Source organism: Tursiops truncatus, chromosome 7, assembly GCF_011762595.2.
Source record: "Tursiops truncatus isolate mTurTru1 chromosome 7, mTurTru1.mat.Y, whole genome shotgun sequence".
In the NCBI taxonomy this organism is placed as follows: Eukaryota; Metazoa; Chordata; class Mammalia; order Artiodactyla; family Delphinidae; genus Tursiops; species Tursiops truncatus.
In genome coordinates this window covers 82,456,708-82,474,374 of record NC_047040.1, presented here as the reverse complement: position 1 = coordinate 82,474,374, position 17,667 = coordinate 82,456,708, and the positions used below count along the sequence as shown (strand labels likewise).

Sequence of the window (17,667 nt, the reverse complement as noted above, 5' to 3'; positions counted from 1 at the left end):
TTACTGTATTTCAATAATGCTAGTTCAAATGTTATTGATTTACAACCACTGAAGAGAAGAAAAGAATCAAGGGAAGGAAAACTAAAAAATATATGAAAGAGGGCTTCCCTGGTGGTGCAGTGGTTGAGAGTCCACCTTCCAATGCAGGGGACACGGGTTCGTGCCCCGGTCCGGGAAGATCCCACATGCCGTGGAGCGACTGGGCCCGTGAGCCATGGCCACTGAGCCTGCGCATCTGGAGCCTGTGCTCCGCAATGGGAGAGGCCACAACAGTGAGAGGCCCGCATACCACACACACACACAAAAGTTCACATATTGCTCACCCAGACCTTCTAGCCAGAGTCACTGATACCCTCTGGGCCAACACTGAAGTAAACCAACAAGTTCAACTGGCCTATCAGGGAGAGCTGGAAAATGTCTTCCGGCCTTAGATCAATGTGCAAATGCCGAAGGTAAGACCTGGGCCTCCTGGCTGGGATCTAGATATTCTGTCCAAACTCAATTCCGGTAACTCCAGACACTGGCTAGGACTCAACCTCAAAAGGACTAACTGGGCCCAACCATGGTCTTCATGCTCCTGTTCCTAGACTCCTGTTGCTTGTCCCACCTGGCACACTGGACCTTTTCAAGAACAAGAGAAGAAACTGAGGTAGAAACAGACACATGTAATAATACCACCTCCCTAGGTGGGACCCCCTTGCTGAATGTGCTACTTACCTGTTCTCTTGTATTTGTTACTATATGTGCCCATTTACGGGGATTTCCTTGATTGTTGGCCACTCACCACCTAATCTGAACTTTTCCCTCAGTAACTGGAAATTTGGATTTGTATCAGCTCTATAGCTCCCATATCTACCAAATATTTTCAGTCTTGCTATGAATCCAGTTCCTCCTGTCTCCCTTACCCACCTCTTGTCCTGACAGCTCTATGATGGTAGGTACACCTAATATGCTCATTGCCCATTATTGTCCAATGGCCACCAACTGATTGGGATGAGTCATGATCACAATGATCCATTCAAGGCAATCCCACACCCTCCAAATTTGTTCTCCACTTGTTCTTTGGGTCCAGTTTCCTATTTCTAATCTTTGGTGGTATCTCTTATTTACAGCTCCAACTACAGTAGACATATTTTATGGCATGCTCGTGCTCATCATGATTCCTTTCTCTCCAGGAACTTCCCACCCCTTCACAGGGTCAGGAGGTTAGCTCTCATCAGTCATGTTTGAACAAAGCAGGAGTGGACACATGGTTCAAACCAGGGCAATCATATTCTCTCCTGGGAAGTTGACATTGGAAATGATAATGCCTTGTATTATTGGACCTATAACATGTAAACTCAGGAGGTGAGAACAGCATATTTCTACTACATAGACTGAATAGCAGTAAAAGAATGTCTGTAGAAAGAAAGAAAAAAAGCAAATGTCTAGAAGGTAACCAAGATAAGAGAGAGAGACACAGAAAGGGAGACAGAGAAGGAGAAAGAGAATACCATAGGTCCCCAAAAGTCTTCCATTACTATAACTGGGGCCCACCTGATTTCTTGATCTAGAGTGAGACTCCCCTGTATCTTTATATATATTCCAATATTTGATTAAACTTTCATGGTTTTTATTACATGGGCATGAAGAATCCTGACTAATTCACTGCCTCCTGGTGTCTGGTTTCTCCAGTATGACATTTAGTTCCTTTTCTAGGACTCTGGATTTGAACCACTAATTGTCCTCTTTGAGGCATACCTTGGTAATACACCCACTCTGCAGAGACCTTGGGCCTAGCTTCTGTCCCTTGCCCTGCCAAACAGATCCCTCACCAACCTATCCAATCTTGGGAGGAAAAGGGGCAACATTTTCCCAAGACCTGGCTTTTAAAGGAGTTTCATTTATTATTATGAATGACCTAGAGTGACATAGCAGTCACAAGACCCTTGGTCCCCTGGAAGATGTCCTAGGTTTGAATTGCAGCAATGGATTTTTTTACCTGTTCCTAATATTGAGGTACTGAAATAAGTGAATGCCGTGGCCTCCCCATCTATGCTCAGTTCTGCCCTGACTTCTTACTACTCCTCACTCTCACGCTAGGAGTGCCCCTTCATCCCTATTTTATAGGGTGGGACATGAACTTCCATAGCTTCCACAGGCACTGAATATAGAAAACTGCCTAACAGACTTTTTCATTCGCCAACTTTCTTTCTGACATCATTCAATAACCCTTTTAAAAACCCATGGAGCTCATTCCCAAAGAAGCAACAGATGATGGCTTTTGAGTGGACAAATTTCAACACAGTGGATTTCATAATACTAAACATCAAAATATTAGCCATAACACAACAATTAGTGATTAACAATTTTAATTAACAAGTACTGAGCCTTCTGTCTGAAGGACTCAAAGAGAAGCACAGCACTTAATATATCAAAGAAAGAGGAATTCTCTCCTCTTTATAGAAAAAATACCCAACGACAAAATGAAGACTTCACAACTCCACTCTTAGCTGTCCTTTGACATCTACTATTTCTCAGATTTTTCTCCAGCTCTTAGGTAAGTCATGCTGCTCTAGTAATGCAGAAGATGCAGTAAACCCTGCACTGTTAACATGACTCAGAATTAGTTTCCTGTGCCTCTAGTGTTAATTCTGGAAGGGAAAGTGATGTATGTCAGAAAAATGTCCCAACTTGAAAGTTCTCTTATGCACAGGGAGGCACTCAGGTCCAAGGAGGCAAAAGAACATTACTATTCCCAGCTCTACCATTGGCCCTGTGATCTCTAAAAGCCATTTAAACTGTTCAAATATCTGTTTCCTCACCTATACATTGAGGATAACAATAAACCCTCCTACTTCAGGAGATTACCATGAGGAACAAATGAGAAAATGAGTAGGAAAGGGTTTGCATGACATGGATTCATAGTGAGAGAAACTACCACTGCATAAACCTTCCTTAATTTCATCCCTTAGAACATATCATTTGAGCCCATTAGAACCTTTCTATTTCACTTTAACTTTGTTATTTGGTTAAACCACAAACCAAAATGCCACTTTATCCCCTCAACAGGTTGCCCAAAGCATGAGTAAAAAAACCAGACCTAAGAGTTAAGTCATAACATCTGCAAAGAAATGATAAAATGCTAGAGCATGAGGAAAGGCTGACACCATCCTAAAAATGTATCGGAGATGAGATAATAAATGCAAAAGAGCTCTGAAAGTATAAAGCACCAAACTACTGTCTGTTGTTACTATTAATGAGGAGGGGTTGGGTTCCCGCGATGGTATTTCACAGCTGGGCCCAAGGTCACACAGTCAGACCTCAGACATTGCATAGATGGTTGATGTTCTAAGGAACAAACACCCTCTGTTATCCTCATCCCTGTTTGGACCCCAAACATTACTCACGCTGCTTCATGATTCTTGCTTAAAGGTTTTTGTTGATTTCTGAATGGGGTTTAAATGGAGTTTTCTTTCACACATCCCTGAAACAGTGGAAAGCAACAAACCTGAACCATTGACATGTGTCATTTTGTCTGTGAGGATTCTTTAAAAGCCTTCAGTTTCAGTGGACTAAACAGGACTAACTTTTAAGTCAGAGGTCAACTCCATTTTTAGAAGAAATAAAAGTAGAAGATACATAAATTGGTGATAGTGGTTATTGGAATGACATTAAGGCAGCCACGGCCACCAAGCAAGTGGGTGCTGGCATGTTTTCTGTTAATGAGATGATTTTAAAGTACATCAGAGCAATGACACTCTCAAGAAAAGGCATTGCCTCCCTATCTCCACTTTCTCTTTCTTGGCAATCTTACCACAGAAACACAACCTTGACATCCTTTGTCTAGTCTTCCCCTCATTCCTCTCCCAACTGCCAAGCCAATACTCCTGAACCAGCGTTCTTAACCATGGACTAAAGACCCAAAACTATGCAAATTCAAAACAAACTGTTTTAGGTGAATGGAGCACTGAGAACATCTTAATTACTCATCCCATTGCTTGTCTCCGTTTATACAAACGCACAAAAATAGCTACAGTATTTGTCTGTTTGCTGGTTTAATTGATAAAAATGACAACCGCCAGTTCTAATGGATCTTTGTTATAAATGTTTACCCAGCACTGACTGTCAGACCTGAATAATAAAGGCCTAAATTAAAAGTTTCATGGAATTTGAAGGGACCTGAAAGATCACATTATTCAGTCTCAATAGCTTTCAGATAAAGAAGCTAAGATCCAGAGGAGGGGATCCCTTGCCTGTGGCCACAGTGCCAGTTTATGGTCTAATCTTTCTGGTCCACTGCTCTTTTCATTACAACATGCTGAAGGTTCTCCTTGACACCCTAAAAACAAATCTTATTCCCAGGACTGGGACATAATATCTTTGTTCCCCAGGTGTTCCAAAGTCAAGAAAACTAATAAAAATCATCAGTAAAATTAAAAAAAATATGTTGTCCTATTCATCTATTCTCATATACATGGGGCTTTAGAAGAAGTTGTCATCAAGATTTTAAGGTGTTTTAGATAGAAGATAGCACAAAGTTGTATGAATTAAAATATGGATTTATTTAATTATGAAAAAATATTCATAATTAATATTAGGAAAATAGCAAAATGCAGTAAAGTACCAAGGATTTGGAGAGGCGATCATTACACCCCCACTGTTAAGTCACAGCATGGTAAATAGACTATTCGGAAACGAAAACTCTCATAAATATATATATGCCATCCTGAGTACCCCTCCATTTCAATAACACTAATTGCCCTTTTTTTCCTTGCTGCTCCTAGCCATATTTCTTGGAAAACAACAGCTGTGTTTATTCAAATAGCAGCATACTGATGACTTGATGATAGGGTAATCTGCTGGAATTCCAAGTGTGACGGTCCCAGAGACAACTTCTCAGCACACCAGAAAAGTATCCTTTGCATAGTACAAAGCTTTGGAAAGGAATCCCCACTTTGTTAGCATGTGGGATTGGGTGTTCTTTATTTCAACTTGTTGTGACACTGAATTTCTTCCAGCAAGGATCATATTTTCTGGTTCTTGCAGAATAATCTTCCCATGCATCACTGTCAAAAAGTAATCTGCAACACGAACATTTTCACTACAATAGTTTCTAAGCAAAGGGATTAAACAGTACCTTGAATTACAGTGCAAACAGCCACAAAATTCAGTTCAAAATCAGAGGAACAAATTCCATTTGTTGGTATTTTCTCTGAATCAACAGGCACCGGAACGGATAATAATACCTTAGAAGCCATTTATTAGAAGAATGAAACAAACAGACACACACATAAAACAAATATTGCTGAGAATGCAATTAATTGAAGCACAAGACCAATTTCCAAGAGTATCAAGAGTTAAACTTTTATAAGAAATTAGTTACGTTCCTTAATGAAGACCACTCAAGATATAATTGCACTGAATATAAGAATTATAGATGGTTTTTAGAAATAAAATGAATTCAAAAAAATTTAACCAATATTTTTAAGGTAATGAAGTAGTTGGTCTCCTTTAATAATAATCTTTATAGGGACTTCCCTGGTGGTCCAGTGGTTAAGACCTTGCCCTTCCACTTCAGGGGACATGGGTTTGATCCCTTGTTGGGGAACTAAGATGCTGTGTGGTATGGCCAAAATAATAATAATAATCTTTATAAATTTAGGAAGTTTGTAACTTTGCTCCTGAGATGATATTTATTAAGAATTTAATTTTTTTCTGTAGGAGACATGTTAGTAGCAACTTAAGAAAACAGACTTGTACTGATGATTACATAAAAAATAACAATCACAACTACATGTATAACACAATAGAAATTGTTTTATGTGATTAAATACATTAGCTCTTTAAATGAAGTGAATCCTTAATTTTTTTTTCAGATGGGGAACCTGAGGCACAGAAACATTGTCACTTGCCCAAGGTCATGTACTAGTAAGGGGTGGAGTTGAGACCCCAATCCAGGCCCTAGGCTCTAGAGTCCATATTCTTCATCAGGATACTATACTTCTCTCAAACTAAGCATAAGATGCAGAAAAAATAATACACTAAGGGTCAAAAGCAAAATTTTACAGTTAGAAGTAATCCCTTTAGATTAAAGACATCTACATATCTACACACACACAAAAAGGAGCATGTTAAAGGAGACTAGAGTTGAAGGACCTGCTAAGGCAGAAAACTTTTAAGGTACAGATATACCTAATGCATAAGTGACTCAAAATCAATTGCAGAAGCTTATCTCCAGCAAGAAATTAGGCATTTTTCAAAAACACTATTCTCTACATTTCCTGAAGAGAGAAAAGGGAAATGGGCTTCTAAAATGTCCATTCACATTGGGTTAGACTTCCAGAAGAGCTGTCTCTCAAAATGAGTTCCTAAAAAGGATTTACAGAAATTGTTCTTCTAGATGTTATGTTTATATTTTGTTTTGCTGATTTTTAATACAGTAGAATGCTACAGATCTAGAAAGAGTTGGTGAAATACTAAGAGGAGACTAATTAATGGTCTCCATAATCTCATGAGGGCAATTCTGTCTTTGGAATAAAATGGAATGAGAATTCACTTCAGCAAACGACAAAGTCATACTCTGTTTCTTCACTCACTCTGGATATCCTTTGGAACACTCTCAACACCACTAAACAAATTCCAAACCTCTTCTGCATGGATTATATCTTTTCTGAAGATTTCAAATAGAAATTTCCAAAAACAGAATAGCAATTTCAGACTAAAATGGCACTTAGTTGGCACTTATGACAGAACACCTCCTAAATTTGAATGAAAATCCCTAAGAGGGCAGAGAAAAAGATGAGAAATTTATTTCTCAATCTCTCTCCACACACATACACGTAAGCTGTGTATTTATACATATATAGGCACAGACGTGTGTATGTGTCTATATATGTGCTTATATATAAATATGTATACATATATATGTATATGCATATGCCTGAGTATCTGTGTGTTTGTGTTTTATGTGTGTGTGTGTGTGTATGTATGAAACGAGAATGATGGTAGGTACAGGCATACCTCATTTAATTGTAATTCACTTTATCGCACTTTGCAGATACTACATTTTTTACAAATTGAAAGTCTGCAGAAACACTTCATTGAGCAAGTCTATCAGCACCTTTTCCCAACATTTCCAAACAGCATTTGTTCATTTCATGTCTCTGTGTCACATTTTGCTAATTCTCACAATACTTTTATTTTTTTCATTATTAGTATATTTGTTATGATGATCTGTGATCAGTGATATTTGATGTTACTATTGTAATTATTTTGGGGTGCCACGAACTGCACCCATATAAGATAGTGAACTTAATTGATAAATGTGTGTGTTCTGACTGCTCCATTGACTGGCTATCCTCACCCCACCCCACCCTCACCCCACCTCTCTCCCTCTCGTCCAGCCTCCTTATTCCCTGAGATACAACAATATTGAAATTAGACCAGTTAATAACCCTACAATGGCCTCTAAATGTTCACGTGAAAGGAAGAGACACATGTCTCTTACTTTAACTCAAAAGCTAGAAATGATTAAGCTTAACAATGAAGGCATGTCAAAAGCTGAGACAGGCTGAAAGCTAGGCTTCTTGTGCCAAGCTGTGAAAGCAAAGGAAAAGCTACTGAAGAAAATTGAAAGTGCTACTACAGTGAACATACAAATGATATGAAAGAGAAACACTTATTGCTGATATGGAAAAGTTTTATTGATCTCCACAGAAGATCAAACCAGCCACAACATTCCCTTAAGTCCAAACGTAATCCAGAGCTAGGGCCTAACTCGCTTCAATTCTATGAAGGCTTAGAGAGATGAGGAAGCTGCAGCGGAAAAGTCTGAAGCTAGCAGAGGTTGGTTTATGAGGCTTAAGAAAAGAAGCCATCTTCATAACATCAAAGTACAAAGTGAAGTAGCAAGTGCTGTTGTAGGAGCTACAGCAAGGTATCCAGAAGATCTAGCTAAGATAATTAATGAAGGTGGCTACACTAAACAACAGATTTTCAATATAGACAAAATAGCCTTCTATTGTAAGAAGATGCCATCTAGGACTTTCATAGCTAGAGAGGAGAAGTCAATGTGTGGCTTCAGAGCTGCAAAGGACAGGCTGACTCTCTTGTTAGAGACTTTAAATTGAAGCCAATGCTCATTTATCATTTTGAAAATCCTAGGGCCCTTAAGAACTAAGCTAAATCTACTCTTTCTGTGCTCTATAAATGGAACAACAAAGCCTGGACATCTGTTTACAACACGGTTTATTGAATATTTTAAGCACATTATTGAGATCTACTGCTCAGAAAAAAAGATTCCTTTCAAAATATTACTGCTTATTGACAATAAACCTGGTCAGCCAAGAGCTCAGATGGAGATGTACAAGGAGATTCATGTTAACACAATATCCATTCTGCAGCCCATGGATCAAGGAGTAATTTCAACTTTCAAGTCATATTCTTTAAGAAATAACATTTCGTAAGACTACAGCTGCCATAGATAGTGATTCCACTGATGGATCAGGACAAAGTAAGATGAAACACTTCTGGAAAGGATTCACCATTCTAGCTGCCATTAAGAACATTTGTGATTGATGGGAAGATGTGAAAATATCAACATTAACAGAAGCTTGGAAGCAGTTGATTCCAGCCCTCATGGATTGAGAAGGGGTTCAAGACTTCAGTGGAGGAAGTAACTGCAAATGTGGTATAGAGAGCAAGAGAACTAGAAATAGAAGTAGAGCCTGAAGATGTGACTGAATTGCTGCAATCTGATGATAAAACTAACAGATGAGGAGTTGCTTCTTATGGACGAGCAAAGAAAGTGGTTTCTTGAGATAGAATCTACTCTTGGTGAAAATGCTTTGAAGACTGTTGAAATGACAAAAAGGATTTAGAATATTACATAAACTTAGTTGATAGAGCAGGGGCAGGGTTTGAGAGAACTGACTTCCATTTTGAAAGAAGTTCTACTGTGGGTCAAATGCTATCAAACAGCGCTGCATGCTACACAAATTCTTCTTGAAAGGAAGAGTCAATCAGTGTGGCAAAAGTCATTGTTTTCTTATTTTAAGAAACTTCCACAGCCACCCCAACCTTCATCAACCACTACCCTGATCAGTTAGCATCCATCAACATCGCATCAAGACACTCTACCAGTAAAAAGACTATGACTCGCTGAAAGCTCAGATAATGGTTAGCATTTTTTAGCAATAAAATATGTTTTACTTAAAGTATGTACATTTTTTTAGACATAATGCTATTGCAAAGTTAACAGACTATAGGATAACATAAACATAACTTTTATATGAACTGGGAAACCAAAAAATTCATGCGACTCACTTTATTGTGATATTCGATTTATTGGCATGGTCTGGAATCCAGTAACTCTGAGGTATGCCTGTATAGGAAACAAAAATAGAAATTAAGTCTCAGAATTATAGTAGAATTATAGATGTTCCTAAGGAAGAAAACAGAACAAATGGGAACTGAAGCAATAAGTAAAAATATAACTAAAGAAAACATTCTAAACTTGAAAAAAAGTCCTTAATACATATGTATTTTATGTGTATATATATATATAATGTATGTGTTATATAGAGTTCACAATGTTCCAGAAAATATTAAGTAAAAAATATCTATACCTAGAGAAACCCTTGGGAAATGTTTATGTTTCAAGAATAAAGAAATTTCTCATAAACATCTAGAAAAAAATAACGTAAAGTACACTCAAAGAAACAAACTTAAGTTAACCTCAGACTTCTATTTTGTAAATTAAATTGCAGAAGACAAAGGAACAAAATACACAGAATTTTAAAAGCAAATTCAATATCCAGAGTACTTAAAATACATAATTAATAACATTGTCATATTAAAACTCCTCAAAGATTATCACTGTATGGTGCCAGGCACATAGTATATGTTCAGTAAATAGTTGTTACATGAATGAATAAATTAATGAATGAAACACAAAGAAATTCTTACATATACAAGAGCTTGAAAAATATATCACCCATATCCAATTCTTTAAGAGAATGTGTGTGTGTGTGTGTGTGTGTATTTCGGCCACTCAAAATATTAATTGAGTTAAGGACTCAAGAATGGAAACAATGTGGTCTAAAAATGACCAGTGGTGAGCACTAAAACCAGTTAAACACAGATGCATTTACATAAACATTAAAAAGTCCCATATTATTAACTGCAAATAAAATAAATTTGAAGTTAACAAAAGATTACTAGTAATATCTATCAGTCATGGGAAATGGCTAATTTTTGTTTTTTTACATGCCCTTTTTTAACTCCTCTTTACTTTTCTTTACTTATTTTAACATCATTATTGGAGTATAACTGCTTTACAATGCTGGGTTACTTTATGCCTTATAACAAAGTGAACAAGCTATACATATACATATATCCCCATATCTCCTCCCACTTGCATCTCCCTCCCACCCTCCCTATCCCACCCCACTAGGTGGTCACAAAGCACCGAGCTGATTTCCCTGTGCTATACGGCTGCTTCCCACTAGCTATCTATTTTACATTTGGTAGGATATATAAGTCCATGCCACTCTCTCACTTTGTCCCAGCTTACCCCTCCCCCTCCCCATGTCCTCAAGTCCATTCTCTACATCTGCGTTTTTATTCCTATCCTGCCCCTAGGTTCTTCAGAACCTTTTTATTTTTCTTTAGATTCCACATATATCTGTTAGCATACAGTATATGTTTTTCTCTTTCTGACTTACTTCATGCTGTATGACAGTCTCTAGGTCCATCCACCTCACTACAAATAACTCAATTTCATTTCTTTTTATGGCTGAGTAATATTCCATTGTATATATGTGCCACAACTTCTTTATCCATTCATCTGTCAACAGACACTTAGATTGCTTCTATGCCCTGCCTATCGTAAATAGTGCTGCAATGAACATTGTGGTACATGAGTCTTTTTGAACTATGGTTTTCTCAGGGTATATGCCCAGTAGTGGGATTGCTGGGTTGTATGATAGTTCTAGTTTTATTTTTTTAAGGAATCTCCATACTATTCTCCATAGTGGCTGTATCAATTTACATTCCTACCAACAGTGCAAGAGGGTTCCCTTTTCTCCACACCTTGTCCAGCATTTAATGTTTGTAGATTTTTTGATGATAGCTATTCTGACTGGTATGAGGTGATACCTCATTGTAGTTTTGATTTGCATTTCTCTAATGGTTAGTGATGTTGAGCATCCTTTCATGTGTTTATTGGCAATCTGTATAATATCTTCTTTGTAGAAATGTCTATTTAGGTCTTCTGCCCATTTTTGGATTGGGTTTTTCTTCTGACATTGAGCTGCATGAGTTGCTTGTATATTTTGGAAATTAATCATTTGCCAATTGCTTCATTTGCAAATATTTTCTCCCATTCTGAGGGTTGTCTTTTTGTCTTGTTTATGGTTTCCTTGGCTGTGCAAAAGCTTTTAAGTTTCATTAGGTCCCATTTGTTTATTTTTTTTTTTTTTAATTTCCATTTCTCTAAGAGGTGGGTCAAAAAGGATCTTGCTGTGATTTATGTCATAGAGTGTTCTGCCTATGTTTTCCTCTGAGAGTTTTATAGTGTCTGGCCTTACATTTAGGTCTTTAATCCATTTTGAGTTTATTTTTGTGTATGGTGTAACGGAGTGTTCTAATTTCATTTTTTTACATGTAGCTGTCCAGTTTTCCCAGCACCACTTATTGAAGAGGCTGTCTTTTCTCCATTGTATATTTTTGCCTCCTTTATCAAAAATAAGGTGACCAGATGTGTGTGGGTTTACCTCTGGGCTTTCTATCCTGTTCCATTGATCTATATTTCTGTTTCTGTGTCAGTACCATACTGTCTTGATGACTGTAGCTTTGTAGTATAGTCTGAAGTCCAGGAGCCTGATTCATCAGCTCCATTTTTCTTTCTCAAGATTGCTTTGGCTATTTGAGGTCTTTTGTGTTTCCATATAAATTGTGAAATGTTTTGTTCTAGTTCTGTGAAAAATGCTATTGGTAGTTTGATAGATTCATTTGCATTTTATCTGTGGATTGCTTTGGGTAGTACAGTCATTTCAACAATGTTGATTCTTCCAATCTGAGAACATGGTATGTTTCTCCATCTGTTTGTATCACCTTTAATTAATTTCATCACTGTCTTATAGTTTTCTGCATACAGGTGTTTTATCTCCTTAGGTAGGTTTATTCCTAGGTATTATATTCTTTTTGTTGCAATGGTAAATGGGAGTGTTTCCTTAATTTCTCTTTCATATTTTTCACCATTAGTGTATAGGAATGCAAGAGATATCTGTGCATTAATTTTGTATCCTGCTACTTTACCAAATTCATTGATTAGCTCTAGTAGTTTTCTGGTAGCATCTTTAGGATTCTCTATGTATAGTATCATGTCATCTGCAAACAGTGATAGCTTTACTTCTTCGTTTCCAATTTGGATTCCTTTTGTCTGTTTTTCTTCTCTGATTGCTGTGGCTAAAACTTCCAAAACTGTGTCGAATAATAGTGGTGAGAGTGGACAACCTTGTCTTGTTCCAGATTTTAGAGGAAATGGTTTCAGTGTTTCACCATTGAGAACGATGTTGTCTGTGGGTTTGTCATATATGGCCTTTATTATGTTGAGGTAAATTCCCTCTATGCCTACTATCTGGAGGGTTTTTATCATAAATCTGTATTGAATTTTGTCGAATGCTTTTTCTGCATCTCTTGAGATGATCATTTGGTTTTTCTCCTTCAATTTGTTAATATGGTTTATCACATTGATTGGTTTGCATATACTGAAGAATCCTTGAATTCCTGGGATAAACCCCACTTGATCATAGTGCATGATCCTTTTAATGTGCTGTTGGATTCTGTTTGCTAGTATTTTGTTGAGGATTTTTGCATCTATGTTCGTCAGTGATATTGGCCTGTAGTTTTCTTTCTTTGTGACATCCTTGTCTGATTTTGGTAACAGGGTGATGACGGCCTCGTAGAATGAGTTTGGGAGTGTTCCTCCCTCTGCTATATTTTGGAAGAGTTTGAGAAGGATGGGTGTTAGCTCTTCTCTACATGTTTGATAGAATTCACCTGTGAAGCCATCTGGTCCTGGGCTTTTGTTTGTTGGAAGATTTTTAATCACAGTCTCAATTTCAGTACTTGTGATTGGTCTGTTTATATTTTCTATTTCTTCCTGGTTCATTCTCGAAAGGTTGTGCTTTTCTAAGAGTTTGCCCATTTCTTCCAGCTTGTCCATTTTATGGGCATATAGTTGCTTGTAGTAATCTCTCATGATCCTTTGTATTTCTGCAGTGTCAGTTGTTACTTCTCCTTTTTCATTTCTAATTCTATTGATTTGAGTCTTCTCCTTTTTTTTCTTGATGAGTCTTGCTAATGGTTTAGCAATTTTGTTTATCTTCTCAAAGAACCAGCTTTTAGTTTTATTGATCTTTGCTATTGTTTCCTTCATTTCTTTTTCATTTATTTCTGATCTGATCTTTATGATTTCTTTCCTTCTGCTAAATTTGGGGTTTTTTGTTGTTGTTGCTGTTGTTCTTCTTTCTCTAATTGCTTTAGGTGTCAGGTTAGGTTGCTTATTTGAGATTTTTCTTGTTTCCTGAGGTAGGATTGTATTGCTATAAACTTCCCTGTTAGAACTGCATTTGCTGCATCCCATAGGTTTTGGGTCATCGTGTTTTCATTGTCATTTGTTTCTAGGTATTTTTGGATTTCCTCCTTGATTTCATCAGTGATCTCTTGGTTATTAAGGAGTGTATTGTTTAGCCTCCATGTGTTTGTATTGTTTACACAATTTTTCCTGTAATTGATACCTAGTCTCATAGCATTTTGGTTGGAAAAGATATTTGATACATTTTCAATTTTCTTTAATGTACCAAGGCTTGATTTGTTACACAAGATATAATCTATCCTGGAGAGTGTTCCATGAGCACTTGAGAAGAAAGTGTATTCTGTTGTTTTTGGATGGAATGTCCTATAAATATCAATTAAGTCCAACTTGTGTAATGTATCATTTAAAGCTTGTGTTTCCTTATTTATTTTCATTTTGGATGATCTGTTCACTGTGAAAGTGGGGCTTAAAGTCCCCTACTATGATTGTGTTACTGTCGATTTCCCCTTTTATGGCTGTTAGCATTTGCCTTATGTATTGAGGTGCTCCTATGCTGGGTGCATAAATATTTACAATTGTTATACCTTCTTCTTGGATTGATCCTTTGATCATTATGTAGTGTCCTTTTTTGTACATGCCCTTTTATATTTACCAAATAGTCTATAATAAGCATTTAATAGTTTTCTAATTGAAGAAAAGGAATAGTTAATGAAATATTGAAAAAATAACAGTTAAAACATATTGGGTCAACTAATTTCAGTAGTAAATTATTTCAAAGGGCAGAAGAAGAAGTAATCCTATATGCTACAAACATCCAAGAGATACAATTAGAAAACATATATGGTTTCTGGAAAGATGAAATAGAAATGCTTCTCCCTATTCCTTCCTCTAAGTAAAACTAAAAACCCTGGACATTATATACAAACCAAACCTCAGAAGAAAGGTGGAAAGAAGAAGGTAAACTGAATAGAAGCTTCAGGACCGAAGAAACAACACAGTAGTGATTTCTCCGGGTCTTTTTCATGCCTCACATATCTCAGATTTGAATCTTAAGAAACTGGCAGCCTCAAAGAAATAATGGCTGAAATTTTTCCACATTCTGCAAATGACACAAACCTAGAGATTCAAGATGCTAAGCAAACCCCAAAGAGGATAAATATTAAGAAAGCCACACTAAGACACATCATAGTCCAGCTTCTGAAAACAGAGAAATAAGTCTTAAAAGTAGTGAAATTTAAAAAAGAGCTACCTATAAAGAAACAACAATCGTAGCAACAGTGGATTCCTTATCAGAAACCAGGAAGGCTAGAAGGAAGTGGTACATTGTTTAAACACTGAAAGAAAACAACTGTCAACCAAGAATGCTGCATCCAGAGACAATATCCTTCAAAATAAAAGGCAAAATCAAAACATTCTTGGCTGTAGGGAAACTAAGATAATTTGTCTATAGCAGCACTCTCCTAAAAGAACATCTAAAGGAATTTCTCTAAAAAAAAAGGAAATGATAAAAGTAGGATCCTTGGAATATCAAGGAGACAGAAAGAACATGGTAAACAAAAATACGGTGAAAGCAATACACTTTTCTTCTTTTCCTGAGTTTTCTAAATTGTGTTTGATGGTTGAAGCAAAATTATAACACTGTCCTATATGGTTCTAAATGTATGTAGAGAAAATATTTAAAACAACCATAGACTGGGAAGTGTAAAGTGAGATAAATGGAGGTGAATTTTCTATACATAACTTGAACCAGTAAAATGATGATACCAGTACAGAGTGATATGTTATATAATGTAATGTAATACCTGCAGCAACCACTAAAAAATTGATATAAAAAAGATACACTAAAAAACACTATCAATAATTCAAAATAGAATTCCAAAACATGTTCCAGTAACCTATAGGAAGGCAGGAAAAAGAAAGTGGAGAAAGAAAAACATAGAAAGCAAACAGAAAAATAATGGTAGATTTAAACCCCAGTAGCTATAATTCATTAAATGTAAATGATCTAAATACAACAATTATTCATTTGGCAGTAAATTTTAAAAGTTAAGTAAACTATATCCTGTCTGTAGGACACTGTTCGTCTGTTGCAGAAAAAAGCATTTGACAAAATTCAACACTGATTCATGATACAAACTCAGAAAAACAAATAGAGGGAAACATCCTCAACATGATAAGCATCTACTAAAAAACCTATAGTTAACATTAAACTTACTGTAAAAGACTGACTGTTCTCCTCTCAAGAACTAGAACAATGCAAGGATGTCTGTTTTCATCACTCTTACTCAACAGAGGGCTGAATGTTCTACCCATGTAATATACACAATAAGAAAGGCACTAAGAAGCAAATAGATTGGAAAGGAAAAAGTAAAACTGCTCCTATTTGCAACAACATGATTTTCTACATAGAAAATCCCAAGGAATCCACAAAAACAAAAACAAAAAAAAACCCTCCTAGAACTAATAAGTTCAACAAATTTGCAATATACACGATAAACATACAAAAACCATTGCTAGGTTGAGAAAGCAGGTTGCAAAACTGCACATATAGGATGGACCCAGTTGATATACACATATGCTCACACACATACAAACAAATACACCAAAATATTAATAGTGGGTTACCTCTGGAAGCTGAAATCATAGGCAATTTTTTACTTTATTCTTCATACTTTTCAACATTTTAATGAGAAATAATAAACATTATTCTTAATAAGAGATGGAGAAATAGAACAGTTCCTACCCTACAAAATTTCTTTGTCCTTCAGCTGGCACATTATTATTAATAATAATGCTTATTGAGCAGGAATAATCTTTTTTCAGCATGAGCATCTCGAATTCATGCAAAAATAATCTTAACACTTATTATTTTTAATGAGAAAAATGTGCTCAGGTTGAACAATTCTTATCAAATACTTGATATGAGTATGTAGAGGAGAACTTGACTTTGTAAAACTGTGCTGTACACCAAAATGTTACAATTACCAATAAACTCTGGAGAGGAAGAGAGAGGCTGGCAGCTGGCAGCAAAAAGAATGGCCTGAAGATTCAGAGGCTCCATCCCAATGAGTGTGGCCTAGCAGCAGATGCTAATGTTGTCCAGTAGATTTCTATCATCATCACCACCAACACCACACACCACACACCACACACACCCTTACTTCATAATGCAAGTTTCTTAAAAGGCCCTTTTCTTTTTTACTCTTTCATGATTTCTGCAGCTGCCCATTTTCTCCTTCCAGTATCTTCTTCATCTAAAATTCCTCTGCTAAAATAAATATTTGAGAACATTTTCACTGCATCATTTCCAAGACAAATTTATGGCCAACTATAACTTTGCTAGAAGTTAACTCACTATTTCATCATCTTCGTTGGGGTTAAATTCAGGGCATATTTCAATACTAAAAGCCACTTGGTGGATATATGTTTCCTCTTTGAGTAATATTTCCACCATAGCCTCTATATTATTGGGTATTTTCCTTTTCTCTTCTTTTTTTTTCCAATTCTGCCTTAATTTTTATTTGAACTTTGAAACTATGATATGTAATACCATAAATTGCGTTTCGATATATATTCCCTCAAAGATCTTATGAACAATGAAATTTTATCTCCTCACAGAATTAGACAGCTCGACAAAATAAGCTTATATCATTCCCATATTTTGCTCCTTTTCACATATATTCAGTTTTCAAAGAGTTATAAAATTGTATTTCCAAGTTATAACATTGTGTTCTCTTTTAGTGATCTTTTTCAGCTCAGCTTCTAAAAGAAAGACAAAATAAATCCATTAGACCATTCCCTACATTTCAACCATTTATTTTAGGTTTTTCTATAATAAATACATGGAAAACAGTCTTTGTCTATTTGTCTGATCATAATACAGTACAGTGTACAGGGAAAAATACAGCCTTGGAGTCAGATCTGAGTTCCAGACTCAGCTCTACTGAATATTTTTAATGACTCTGTTTTACATCATTCACCTTCTATAAGCCTCCATTTATTTTTCTACAAAGTATAAAACGGCCTGCCTTACAGATTTTAATGGTGGATAAATGACATTAATCAAATGTGCTATATAACTTGTT

The 17,667-nt window shown here is 36.3% G+C and overlaps 1 long non-coding RNA gene across 1 annotated transcript in view; it reads right to left on the bottom strand.

The window, feature by feature from the left end:
• LOC141279095 (uncharacterized) overlaps positions 1–17,284 on the bottom strand; it is a 185,539-nt gene extending 168,255 nt beyond the window's left edge. The window contains exons 1-2 of the long non-coding RNA XR_012332851.1: positions 17,199–17,284; positions 9,307–9,364 (exon numbers count right to left, since the gene is read on the bottom strand). This is a non-coding gene — a long non-coding RNA (uncharacterized lncRNA). The remainder of the gene's footprint in view (positions 1–9,306; positions 9,365–17,198) is intronic.
• Between the last annotated feature and the right edge of the window lie 383 nt (positions 17,285–17,667).